Raw genomic sequence first — 14,574 nt, 5'->3', positions numbered from 1 at the left:
ACCAACCTGAAGCAGATTATAGTAAATTCCAAATATGCATTTAATATGGAGCTGGAAGGCAGGCCTCAGAGATCATCTCTGCCCCATTCCAGCTGTGTGAGCGTGGATGAGTCACTTCACGTCTCTGATAACCTTTCTCCTCATCAAAAAAGTGTACTTACTTGTGCCCACTTCACAAGTTTTGTTGTGAGGCTCACATAGGAAATGTGAAAAATTGTGTGAAACCATTGCACCAATATATGGGGTGATCCGAAAGGCTGGAGGAGTATAGGAAAGGAACCGTGATTCATGAGGCGACTGAGAAATGTTTACCAAGGCTTTGGGATTAGATTTGGTCATGAAAGGATGACTGGGAATGAAAGGAAGAGGAGAGGGAGAACTAATATAAGTACAGACACACAAGTAGGATGATGAAGGACGCGCCCTAGAAGTAAGGGAATAATACAATGTTAATGAGGTCCTGTGAAAGGTCCTTGTTGGGTGGTAGCAAGTAAAGTTAGGAAGATGATTAGGATCATAATATGGAAATCTTTGAATGTGAACTTGGGCAGTAAACTTTATTCACCTGCCTTGAAAATTTCATTAAGAAAAAGTTTGTTGTGAGGCTCACATAGGAAATGTGAAAAATTGTGTGAAACCATTGCACCAATATATGAGGTGATCCAAAAGGCTGCAGGAGTATAGGAAAGGAACCTGATGACATAACATGATGACAGGTAATGCTTCAGAGGCAGTTCTGAGCTACTGGTGTATGTAGAATGAATCAGAATGAGAAGAGACTGCCATCCGGACAGCAGTTATCTAGATGTTTTGACAGAGCTGGCATTGGCGAACAAGGCCTTAACTAGGGTTTCAATGGAATGGAGAGAATTCAGTAGAGATAGTGTGAGTTCAACATGTCTGACCTGTAATTATTATTAAAGAATAATTCTAAGACTTGGTAACTGGATATGAGACTGGCTATGTTTATATTTTTGTTCAGAAAATATAAAGTGAGTGTGTGTGTATGCTCATGCTTGTGTGAGTGCAGGCAGTCTCGAGCAGGACCAGGGAGGAGAACAGAGAGGTGAGAGAGAAGGTGAAAGGGAAGAGGAAAATAAGCAGCAATGGACATCAGCAACAGATCATTGTTTGAGTCGATTGTGTTCCAAATATTTGTGTCAGACATTTGCAAGCATTAGTGACTCCTTTTACCACAGAAGCAGTGTGACAAGGCAGATGATCAGCAAGTCTATATCAACCATAATGCAATGTGAGCAGTGTATATTTACTTTGAAATGAACACTGCTGTGAACCTGTTGATAAAACCAAACAGAAGAAAGACACCAGATTGCGTTTTCTCCTGCCCTGCCTGCTCTACTTTTTCAAGACATAGCCCTGTCTAGAGTTTTGCACTAGCATAAATTTTTATACCAGGCAGCGTGGGCCTTCATATTTCAATCCAACATTTACTGGATTCCTGGAATGTGTACGACATTGATTTAGTGAGGAGAAGAACGCAGGTCTGCCCCACAGAAGCTTACAACTTTATAGTGGAGATGGAAGGCAAAAGGATGCAACAAACAAAAACTGAATTACAAAACTCTAAAAAGAACACAATCAAGGAATTGGGGCAGGAAATCATGGCAGTGGGATAGTGGAGGTTTTTTTTTTCTTCTTTTTTTCCTTAAGTTGGAAATGGGTAGGCAGTCAGACAGACTCCCGCATGCGCCCGACCAGGATCCACCCGGCACACCCACCAGGGGGCAATGCTCTGCCCATCTTGGGGCGTCACTCTGCCGCAATCAGAGCCATTCTAGCGCCTGAGGCAGAGGCCACAGAGCCATCCTCAGCGCCAGGCCAACTTTGCTCCAATGGAGCCTTGGCTGCGGGAGGGGAAGAGAGAGACAGAGAGGAAGGAGAGGGGGAGGGGTGGAGAAGCAGAGTGGCGCCTCTCCTGTGTGCCCTGGCTGGGAATCGAACCCAGGACTCCCGCATGCCAGGCCAACTGGCCAGGACCGATAGTGAAGGTTTTTACATGTACACTGTCCTCCTAAAACAACCTGATAGAAAACTGGAAGTTACCAAGTGAGACTGCAGTCCCTCTCCCATCAGATCAGAAAAGTCATGAAAGGATCCTGTGTCCCTCCCTTCTCTCCTACTTCTCTCTCTTTCCTGCTAAGTGGTGGGGAGGCATTCAGGTTTCCTATGCCAGGAGAAATAGTTTGTTAAGAAAACAGTGAATAGATTAAGCCTCTGAAATCTTCCCATGTTATCTGGATGTAATTCTTCTGGTCTTAATTCTCTTCCAATTAAGAACAATTAACATTACAATCTATTCTGTTATTTTGACAATTAATGACAACTTGGTTGTGAAGATTGATCTTTACCATTTGTGAAGTAGCTTTGAAAACATGAAAAAATGAAAGTTTATATTTTGGTGACACCAAGAAATGAAGACTCTTCCGTTTTGCATGTGGATGCTGGTTTTAAGTATTTATAATGAATGATTTGGCCCCACTCAAAAGGACATGTTCACTATGTTATTTGTTCTATAATGTGGCAGCCAAGAAAGTTAATGGTACTTAACTTGGAAGGACAGAAGCTCTTAGAAAAAATGCTTTAAAGTTAATTAAACACAGCTTATAGGAGCTGGATGATGAGTCATCCATGTAAGTAGATTGGTAAATATGAACTAACTCCTGGAATTCAACTTCAGGACAAAGGCTGTATTTCACTGGGAAATGATTGTACAGAGGGCCCTAGGGTTACCACAGTCTTGACATACAACGTTTCTAGTTTATGACGGTCACTCTCATAAAAAGTTAAAAAAATCAAGACATGAGTGTTTCCTCTTATGCAGTTAGCGATATACTTACGGACTACATGGGCAAACTAGTTTGGTTGCACTCGGCGGAAGAATATTCAGTAATGGGGCACATGAGTAGGGGAGTTGGTGTCCCCCAGTAAGCTTAGCTATGCCATTTTGGACTATTAGAAGCACAGGTGTTCCGTTTGTGTTAGGCTAGGGTATATTTGGACCTACACCAAAATTTGGATTATGTCACTCATAGAAACGGAACTTTGTCATAATCCAAAGACCCCCTGTACCACTTTGAAGTACAGTTACATTTACATGCTTATACTTTGCATTTTAAAGGTTAGCATTTTTAATCTTAGTAGTAATTCAGTACTACCAGTAACTTTATTTCTTCCTTTTTTTTAAAGCAGGTCTAATAATCTAATTTTATTCCAAGGGAAAAATGGAGAGAATGGGGGACATAAAATATCTGAAGTAATAAAAGTAAAGAACTTCTTAGATTTGATAAAAATGTATGATTTCTTAGCCTTAGGAGAAAGGTTGAAAACCATGGAGTATGAACATATTTAAAACCCCACTTACAGATATATTGAGTTGCAACTCAAGGAAAACAAAGGAAAAGATAAGAAAGACCTGAAGTGTAGAATTATGTACTTATCAAACTTAATCAAATAATAGTGAAAATGAAAATGGTTTTTCAGAGACAGACTGAGTTAAAGAACTAAAGGAGAATGATCTCAGAATGAAAGTTTGAGATGTCAGAATAGACAGCAAATATTGATAAATGTATGAGTAGGCAGAAATAAAATATTCCCCAAATAATAAAAAGAAGAAATGTATTTGGCAGAAGTCACATGTAGGGTAAGCATGATGGTGACCAGCTGTGAAGGTCTTGTTTCATAGTAAGGTGAACATGTTGATTCATTTGCATTTTACATTATTTTACACATTCAAGTTTGTTTTTAACTGAATTTATTGGGGTGACATTGGTTAATAAAATTATATCGGTTTTAGGGGTACAATTCTGTAATACATCATCTATATATTGTATTGTTTGTTCACCCCAAGTCAAGTCTCTTTTCATCACCATTTAATCCCCTTTTACCATTTTCTGCCTCCTCCCACTCCCCTTTCCCTCTCGTGTTCACCATACTGTTGTCTGTATCTGTGGGTTTTTTTCTTCCCTTAATCCCTTCACCTTTTCCATGTAGCCCCTAACACCCATTCCCCTCTGAAAGCTGTCACCCTGTTTTCTGTATCTATGAGTCTGTTTCTGTTTCGTTTGTTAGTTTGTTTATTAGAGTAATGTCACTAATCATCAGAGAAATGCAAATTCAAACCACAATGAGCTATCACCTGCAGAATGGCTATCATCAGTAAATCTACAAACAAGTGTTGGTGAGGATGTGAAAAAAGGTTAACCGATGCACAGAGGAACACACACAAGGAGAAAGCCACATGACAAAAAAAAAAAAAAAAAAAAAAAGGTTAACCTTCATGCGCTGTTGGTGGGAATGCAGATTGTGGCAACCACTGGGAAAAGCAAAAGGGAATTGTTTTAAACAATTAAAAATGGAACTGCCTTATGACCCAGCAATTCCACTTCTGGGAATATATCCAAAGAAATCTGAAACACCATTTCAAAAGTATATATGTACCCTGATGTTCATTGCAGCGTTATTTACAATAGTCAGGAATTGGAAGCAGTCCAAGTGCCCATCAGTAGATGGTCAGATAAAAAAAACTGTGATATTCCATTGGGAATACTAAGCTATAAGAGAAGGAAATCTTACTTTTTTGCGACAGCATGGATGGACCTAGAGATTATTATGCTAAGTGAAATAAGCCAGGCAGAGAAAGACATATGATTTCACTCATATGTGGAAGCTAAGGATACATTTAAAAACAAAATGACCTCTTGACTGAATTCTCAAATATAAATGGGAGTTGGCCAATTCTTTGGACTGGCAAGGCAGGAGTCCGTAGCATGTTTCAAAACACAGAAGTAAAGGAAATTATGATACTTTGAGAAAGTTGCCAGTAGTTTAGGCTGCAAGGATACATGGAGGAGGTGGGAAGAAAATACCAGATGGGGGTGTAGAGGTAGGTAGACTCCAAATCAAGAAGGACCTTATACGTCTAAGCTATTTGGATATAAATCTGAAAGTGGTTTTAAGTAGGGACGTAGGTTGATCAGATTTAGAGAGTTTCAGAAAGATCACTCTGACAGCAGAATAGAGAAGGCATGGAAGGCGAGCTGAGATGGAGGACAGAGCCCAGTAGCAGAACTTTGTCACCTCCAGTTCCAGCTAAGACAAGAGCATTCAGAGTTGGGATTGCGAGTTTGGGACTTTTTGGAATGAACTAAATGGTACCAGTAGAGCTCAAAGATCAATTGCACGTGGGTAATATGGAAAAGGATGACTCTCAAAACCTTATCACCATAGGTAGAGGCACAGGAAGACCAAGCAATAAATCAAGCAAGAAGAATCCCTTCTGGCTGGGGGAGGTTTCATGTAACATGTATAACTTTACATGAAACATACCTAGGTAACAATGAGGGCATTTAACTAGGAGAACTAAGCTTTGGGTAATTAGAATAGACATGTAAAAATGGGGACTAATACAATTTCAGTAAGAAATCGTGGGCCAGATTTCAAGGAAAATTTAGAAGAATTTCTATAAATTTGGTTTTATTTGAAAAGGTCTTTGCAGATCTGAGTAAAGTTCTTGTGATGGGGAAATTATCCTGGATTTCCTGGGTGGGCCTGATCCAGTCAGTTGAAAGTCATGAAGAGCAGAACTGAAGCTTCTCAGAGAAGGCAAAGAGAACAGAATGGCTGAGATTGGGGTGATGAGGCCACAAGTCAGGGAATGCTGGCAGCTAGGAAAACATAAGAGAGGCGAGGAATGGCTTTTCCATTAGAGCCTCTGGGGCCGTGCAACTCTGTAGACCTTGAGTTCAGATTTCTGGCCTCCAGAACTGTGAGAGAATAAAATTCAGTTGTTTTAATCTAATAAGCTTATGGTAATTTTTTATAGCAGCCAAAGGAAACCAATATACTGGGCTTTTCTTCTACTCTAATACTTAACAATCATTTATGTAATGAACCTGTGTAAAAAAGAGATGTTGTCTACAGACTGCTACATATCTCATACTCTTAGTAGCACATGCATTGATCACAAACATTTGGACTTAAAGCAAATAGATTAAACAAGTTTAAATGACAGTTTGGTTAAAAGCAAGGCTCCTCAGTCACTAGTATTTTCTGTATCATTAATTTTGTTCAAGTCTCACGTGTTTTTAAAAACTTATTTTTACCTACTTCCTAATTTTTCTACATTTCCCCCATTGTATGTAGTAATGTGGACTCCACATATCTTCCCTGTACTAGTCATTATATTGCAAAATTGGAACAGTTGAAATGTCTGATATAATATATATAAACCAGAGTTTAAAAATGTAATACTACTTGAATATGTATGCATATGAAGGGATCCCTGTAAGGTATTTTTTTCTGCCGAGGAAGAAGGAAGGAGCCGGAACCACGAAGTGTGGAATAATAAAAGGCTTTATTGAGTACAGTGCTTCCTGCTCGAAGGTTCTCTGGTCTCGGGGACAGAGGCCAGAGAATTTGCATAGGGTGACCCGTGTGGGGGATATTTAAAGGGTCTCTAGGGTGGTTGAGCTAATATGATGTGGTGAAATCTCAATGGCTGATGGACAGTCCCTTTTTTCAAAGGGCTCCTGGGAAGTTTTTTTTTGGCGGGCATGGATGTGGGCGGTTCTAGCCAAGTTCCTGGGTCTGGTGTCTCGCGTGACCTTTCTCCTTGCCCTCCACTCTACAATCCCCGTGGTAAACATGGTTTAATCCAGCTTCAGTTTCTCTGCTATGTTCCCTCCCAGTTGGTTTTTTGATGTTTATGTTTTATTTTTGCTTTTATTTTCCCCCATGAACATGTATTTGTAATGCATTATAAAACAAATTAAGGCCTGGATTTAGAGTGTTTTACACCATTTCCTCCTCATTAAGAGTGGCTTATTTTGTCAGACTACATTTTCATTTTTGTGCCAGGGATTGAAGAACAGCCAGATTGTTTCAAGGAATCCTCGAATGTTGGAAATATGTTTTCCTAACTTCTCACAGATTCACTGATTATATCTTGGGTGGATTTGGGTGGCAGACAGGGCAGTACAGGACAGCAGCATGCTAAATTTACCAGTTGTTGAAAAATTAGAACTGGAAATATTCTTTTTTTTTTTTTTGCATTTTTCTGAAGCTGGAAACAGGGAGAGACAGTTAGACAGACTCCCGCATGCGCCCAACCGGGATCCACCCAGCACACCCACCATGGGGCAATGCTCTGCCCATCCTGGGCGTCGCCATGTTGCAACCAGAGCCACTCTAGCTCCTGAGGCAGAGGCCACAGAGCCATCCCCAGCGCCTGGGCCATCTTTGCTCCAATAGAGCCTTGGCTGCGGGAGGGGAAGAGAGAGACAGAGAGGAAGGCACGGCGGAGGGGTGGAGAAGCAAATGGGCGCTTCTCCTGTGTGCCCTGGCCAGGAATCGAACCCAGGTCCTCTGCACGCTAGGCTGACGCTCTACCGCTGAGCCAACCAGCCAGGGCCATATTCATTTTTTTAAATTAAGTTTTGATCATTCAGCTTTGAGACCAAATTATCATGTTGGTCAGTTTTCTGCCATGGCCAGGTGTGGCTGACCAGATTACCTACAGTGGCAGTCTTCCCACTGCTTCTGTGCCGTAGCTCTTCGTGGCTGGACCCTCAGTCCTGATGGCATCTTGTCTTTAGTGCAACACTTTCTTAAGGCAGCCTGAACCACTCACTGGCATATACATAGAGAGCCTTATGGCTTGTGGTGAAGATGTGTAGGCAGGACTCGGTTTCTACTGCTTGAACTGAGATCCCTGGAGCCCTATGGTTGAGGGTGAGAAAAGGATGCCACATTTTTCTGGCTCTTTGGAGGTGAACACACATTTCTTCCTTGAAGATGCCTTAAGTCTTTTTATTATGGAAATGTTTGCTTTCTCATTTTTCCAGGAATAAAGATGTGGGGATCATTGTATTGTGTTCGAGGACATGGGCTCATAGAGGCTTTTATTGTTTCCTTTCCTCATGCCTTTCAAATTCTTGCTAAACCACATGTTATGCTTGTCTTTATGGTGTAATGTTAGCTGCTGAGCCCTTCCAGGTCATCATTTGCCTAAGAGACAAATAGGTCTTTTGTTTAATCACGTTTTCTGTGACGTGATTACTTGACATGTCATTTTTATGTATATATACTGAAGACATGCATGGAATTCTTGGGAAAAGTTCATGATGAACTATCTACTTTATTATACTAGTAAAATGAAGGTGTCTTTTCTTGTCTACTTGACTATATTTCTTATTTAGATAGAGAAGAAAGGAAAGAGGAAAACAAACTCACTACTTCTGTCCTTGTTTTTATTTGATTTGCGATTGTATGGCAAGCCTTAAAAAGTCTTGTGTGGATTTGCAACACTGCCCCTGCTCCCACCCCCTGCAGGCACCAGGAATGCCACATCCTTGGTATGTGCTGAGTGCAACAACTGTAATCTGGTATCTGCTAAGAATTTCACAGGGCACTTTTAGGGTGAAGGCAGCCCACATTTAGCAATTTAGGAAATTCAATTGTATTTATTATTTTAATAATTCCAGGGTTAGATTTTAAAACTTGACTGAGGATAACACTTTGAATTTTGAAGTAGGTTTTATTTGAATTAAATAATGTAAATGTCCAATTATCTAGAGGAGTGACTACTTATAAGTGACATCTACACCTTTTTGGTCTCCCAAAATATGGCGTTTGGCATTGTAATGACTGTAACATTATATCTTTTCTTAAAACTTACAAAGCAAATGTTCGCCTCTTATCTGTATAAATTAATTAATAAAGTCTCACCATGTATAATCATAGATCTCTTTGATTCTTTCCTATTATAAATGAGTTCATTGGCATAGTAAAACCAGCCCATCATCAAACAACTTTATAAAACAACATTGTGGATTTTATCTTTAGAAGCTTTGTGCCTATTATCATGTTTGTTGGTTTTGTTTTGAAAAAATCTTTTCTAACATGGTCATTGTAAAATCACTAATAAGCATTAAAATATATGTATTTGAATTTTTCACTTCTTTGTTCACTTTTTTATAATTTAAAAGAGGCATTATTGAACCCTGAAATGACAAGAGGAATAAATGCAATGGAACGTAAGAAATGATGCGTGATTAAGTCTCAGAATGGGTAATATATTCCCTGAGTAAATATGTTCTTTAGTTATATGGGGACCAGAGACACTTCTGCATTAAAAATCTTTGATGTCTCAGAGGTACTCATATGATATTCTTGAATAGTCCAAAAACATTCTCCATTTTCAAAGCATGAAAAATACAGAATTAACAAAACAGTTGCTCAAGACAGGGCATATTTATTTTCATACTGGTTCTGTGATCCATATGAACTGCTATTTGAGCAGATGAAATGAGAATGTTTTGCATTCATTCTACACTCAATGAGGTGGAAACAACTATATTTTTTATATGACCCTTGGTGCACACTTTGGTAACTAGATCATTTCATTCTAAAGATCTCTTTCTTGTTTTTTTTTATGTTTTAATATATTTAAAATGCCTGAGTATGGGTGACCACTTTGAACACTAGGAAAATGTATGATGCCTCTGAGAATTAACACGAAAAAAATATTTATGTTCTGTATGTGTTTAAAGGATGATAAAACAGAGGAGGATTATCTGAAAAAGAGCACTTGAAAATATTTATTTTGTTTATACCAATATTCATTTTTGTTGTTGGTAATGAGGTAAGCACCTAATTAGGTAATTGATTGCCAATAGTTTTAGGTACTGAAATGGTTTATAAAAATAATTTTGTAATTTTGAATACTGAACAGAAATGGTCCATTGTTTGAAAAAGACATGCCTAGTTAGGTCATAGTTAGCTGTTTATGCCGTATTTTAATTTTGGTTCTTTAAAAGATTGTGGTTTTGAAATGCTTTTGGTATGGATACATGCTTTGGGAGTTGTATAAAATACAAGGTGTGTTGTTAACTAAAGGCTATATTAATCATGAGACTAGTATTTATAAATACATTCTAGAAGCCATGTTTTACTCTAATGGCACACAGTGAATTTAACCTGATGAAGAGTATCAAGACAGGATATTAGGATATAAATTTCTTTTAATTTTATTAAAACATAGGGACTAGGTTTTTTAAATGACAATCTTTTGCAAATCAAGGATAAAGAATAACTGATAAATTAATATTAATTTTAAATAGGGCAAAGGAGTCCTATGATGATGTATTGATTCTAAAAACTATGAATAATTTTTTGTTGTAATAGAATTTTCTTCTGCCGTCTACATAAAAATGAAGGCACTTAGTTGATGGATTAGATAAAACAAAGAATTTCAGAACAACAAATTAAAAAAAATGGAATGATTAATTATACAAAAATGGGAAACCTTACAAGAGAACTTTAGAATTGTTGCAAATCTTATTGAGATGTATAGCCAGTCACTAATATTTACTGAACAGTCATCAATGTACACCATTGTACGAGGTGGTTTCAGATGGAACATTTTGCTCTTCAGTTAGGGAAATAGGAGATTCACTTAAGAAATGAAGGCTATAAAGGTGTGTGTAAAAAACTCGTGGCAGGATAAGACTCTTAAAAGACATTAAAAAAATGAAGTTAATCATGAGCAAAGTGTTATAAATTTTGATCAAGGTGTCCAAGACTTGTGGGAAAGTAATTTATATATAGTACTTAAATTTATATATAGACATAAAATGGATTATATAAAATGTAATTGGGAGAAGGTAAATCAAATTAAAAACTCCTTGATGACTCTCTTAGCTTACCATCTCCAATACAGATAATTTTTAAGAGTATTTGTGATTTTTTTTTTTTATAAAAGAACACTTTTCCAACTGTGATCCTTAGATGAGCTTAATTGGAATCACCAGAGGTATCAGTTAAAATTCAGTTTTCTGGTCTTAGCCCTGTCCTAGTGACTCAGAATCAGGAGCGGAAGCCCAAGACACTGTATTTTTAATCACTGCCCTATGTGAGTCTGATATAAAGTTTGATAACTAGTGATATAGAGGCTATGAAACAGCTTAATCAAAACAGGAATATAAAAGTAGTAGAAAGATGGTACCCAGCTGAGGACTATTTATTTTCATGACACTGGTAAAGGAAAATGGAATTATGACTTTATCCTTTTAGACTGTATGTGCTTTAATAAGCTTCCTCTGCCTAAATAAGCTTCAAAATTCCCATAAATCATAATTTGAAATTATATTTCCAAGTGGATTCAGTTCCCTTGTATATTTAAAATACTTTATTATTTTTTGACATAATCTCAGAAACAAATCTACCTTGTAAAAAAAAAGTATATCTATATGCAATTAGACTAAACTTATTTATGAAATATAGGTAAATCTTCACAAAGGTAGGAATTAGGTAATTTATATTTATTCTGTTTCAATTTTATATACATTTTAGGTGATTAATTTTCCTAAAATTAAGAAAAAATTACATAGTATTTAATAATACAAGTTTTCAATTCTAGATATGCAGTATTATCATTTTTATTTCAGAAGGGTTAACTTCTGTTAATGTGGGGAGGTGGGGAAATGCTCGCTAGTTAGACTCATCTTGTCAAGTGGCAAATTCCTAGCTCTTTTATCAAAAATATTGTTTCTTGAACACAGAATTGTCCTTCCCTAAGAAATTGGTGCCTTTGTCTGGCAGTTTATCCTTAGCAGCATGTAAAAATTTATCTACAAGAATGACCTACCAAGTCCTGAAAACTGAGCTTTAATAAGCTTTATTGTCTTATTATAACTGAGCAAGTGCATTATTGTCTGAAGTCAGAGAAGTGTGCCACATTAAGACCCTTCCAGAATTGATCTGAGTCTTCTTTCTTGTTGTTTTAGCATTTTCTTGTACTCAACCATAGCCACAGTCATTAAGAGCATGACCTTTTTATTTTGTAAGACTGATGTTTAACAGTAGTTTCTTTGATGACTTAAATGTGAAGAAAAAAGTCTTAGATTATTTTTCTAAGAATTTTTTGAAATATAAAAACTGCCTTGCCAAATTTTATTATATACTTGTTATATTTTATTATTTACTTATATTTATTTTATTCATTGTTTATGTTACTTATTATACATTTTTATTATTTAGCTTCTCTTAAATAAACAAAATATATAGAAATATGTTGTAATTTTGAAAGCCTGTCTTATCCAAATTCCATTCCCATTCCCAGAGATAATAGCTATTGTTCATTCAGTAAAATTCTTTTCACACTTTTTCTTTTTATGTTCAAATGTATAAACAAAGCGTCTACATATTTTTAAAATAAAAAACCATGCCCATTGAAACTTTAACTTTTCCTATTGATGTTTCATATATTCCCACATACATATGAAATATTTTTCAGAAAGGATATATACTACTGTAAGTGAAGTTACTACTTCAAAGCTGCCTACGCATTATCCCTAATCTTAAGTAGAAATGTTTATTGTTTGATCAGTCTGATGTTTATAATTAGTTTCCAGTTGTTTCAGATTCAGTTTTACCAAGTCCTAGTCCTGGGTTAGGAAAAGTTTTTAATAAGTAATGATAAATTTTACAAAATGCATGTTTAGTATCTTCTGAAATGTATTGTTCTACTTCTATTAATATAGTAACTTACATGAACATAATATATTATATGGGTATATTTTATTAATCATTTTTTAGTTTTCAATTCCAGTTGACATACAATATTATGTTAGTTTCAGGATTTCCCCTCTCTGCCGTGATTAGACACTGTATAACTAAGTAGTCATCCTGATAAATTTCATACTCATCTGATACCATCCATAGTTATTAGAATATTAATGACTATATTTCCTATGCTGTACTTTGCAATCCCTGACTCATCCATAACAACCAACTTGTTTGTACTTCTCTATCCCTTCACCTTTTTCTCTCATTCCTCCAACTCCCCTCCAATCTGGTAACTGTAAAAGTGTTCTCTGTGTCTATGAATCTGATTCTGTTCTGCTTGTTCATTTATTTTTATTTTTATTTTTAGATTTAATTATTGATAGATATATACATTTATTACCATTTTATTCATTTTTTTAATCTTTTTTTTAAAAGACCATTTAACATTTCATGTAATACTGGTTTGGTGGTATGAACTCCTCTAGCTTTTTCTTGTCTGGGAAGATCTTTATTTGTTCTTCAATTCTAAATAATAGCTTTGCTGAGTGATCTTGTTTGTAGGTCTTTGCTATTCATCACTTTGAATATTTCTTGTGAATCCCTTCTGGCCTGCAGAGTTTCTGTTGAGAAATCAGCTGACAGTATTATGGGAGCTCTTTTGGAGGTAACTAACTGCTTTTCTCTTGCTACTTTTAAGATTCTCTTTGTCTTTAATTTTTGAATTTTAATTATACTGTGTCTTGGTGTGGGCCTCTTTGGGTTCATTTTGTTTAGGACTCTCAGTGCTTCCTGGATTTGTATGTCTATTTCTTTTATCAGGTTAGAAAAGTTTTTTGTAATTATTTTTTCATTTTACATATTTAATTTCTTGCTCTTTCTCTTCTCCTTCTAGCACCCCATGGTATAAATATTGGTCTTTTAAAGTTGTCTCAGATGCCCCTTATGCTATCTTCATTTTTTTAGATTCTCTTTTTTGTTTGCTATTCTGAGTGGGTATTTTTTGCTTCCTTATGTTTCAAATCACTGATTTGATTCTCAGCTTCATCTACTGTCCTGTTCATTCCTGTAAATTATTTTTTATTTCAGTTAGTGTAGCCTTCTCATTTCTGACTGGTTATTCTTTATGGTTTCTATGTCCTCTTTCATGCTGTTGAAGTTCTCACTAAGTTCCTTGAGCAACTTTATCACCATTGTTTTGAACTCCGTTTCTTGTAATTTGCTTGCCTCCATTTCATTTAGTTATTTTTTTGGAGATTTCTCTTGTTCTTTCATTTGGGACCCATTCCTTTATGTCTGCATTTAGGCTGCTTCCCTATGTTTGTTTCTATGTATTAGGTAGGGCTGCTCTGTCTCCCAGACAGCCCACACTGGGGAGTACCTGGTGCTCCCACCTCAGGTGATTGGGGAAGCTGCACCACTGGGCCATATGCAGCACCTACTATATTCGGCCACTCTTCCAAATCTGAGTCTATTTTTTAATGCTGAATACTCGCTGCATCCTGCACCCTGAAACAAGCCTTCCTTAACCATGTTCAACTTTAGATCTAATTCAGTTATATTTGATTTCCCAACATAGTAGTAAAAGCCACTTAAATTTGTAGTAACAAATTAGATCAGTTTGTAGATTTCTTTTTTAGGTATTATTTTTTCATTTTTATTTCTTTTTGTGACAGAGACGGAGAGAGGGACAGATAGGGACAGACAGGAAGGGAGAAAGATGAGAAGCATCAATTCTTTTGTTGTGGCTCTTTAGTCTCCTTAGTTGCTCATTGATTGCTATCTCATATGTGCCTTCACTGAGGGCTACAGCAAACTGAGTGATCCCATACTCAAGCCAGTGACCCCGCACTCAAGCTGGTGAGCCCGTATTCAAGCCGGCGACCTCAGAGTTTCGAACCTGGGTCCTCTGCTTCCTAGTTTGATGCTCTATCTACTGCGCCATTGCCTGGTCAGGCTTTAGGTATTATTCTTGACTGGTTTTGTCATTAT

The 14,574-nt window shown here is 36.8% G+C and overlaps 1 protein-coding gene across 1 annotated transcript in view; it reads left to right on the top strand.

Annotated features, from left to right (window-relative positions):
• COL21A1 (collagen type XXI alpha 1 chain) overlaps positions 1-14,574 on the top strand; it is a 200,179-nt gene that overhangs the window by 150,575 nt on the left and 35,030 nt on the right. The gene's annotated exons all lie outside the window — the stretch shown is intronic.

Source organism: Saccopteryx bilineata, chromosome 1 (assembly GCF_036850765.1).
Source record: "Saccopteryx bilineata isolate mSacBil1 chromosome 1, mSacBil1_pri_phased_curated, whole genome shotgun sequence".
NCBI lineage: Eukaryota > Metazoa > Chordata > Mammalia > Chiroptera > Emballonuridae > Saccopteryx > Saccopteryx bilineata.
Note: the sequence above shows the minus strand (reverse complement) of the source record. Positions and strands in the feature narration are given on the sequence as shown.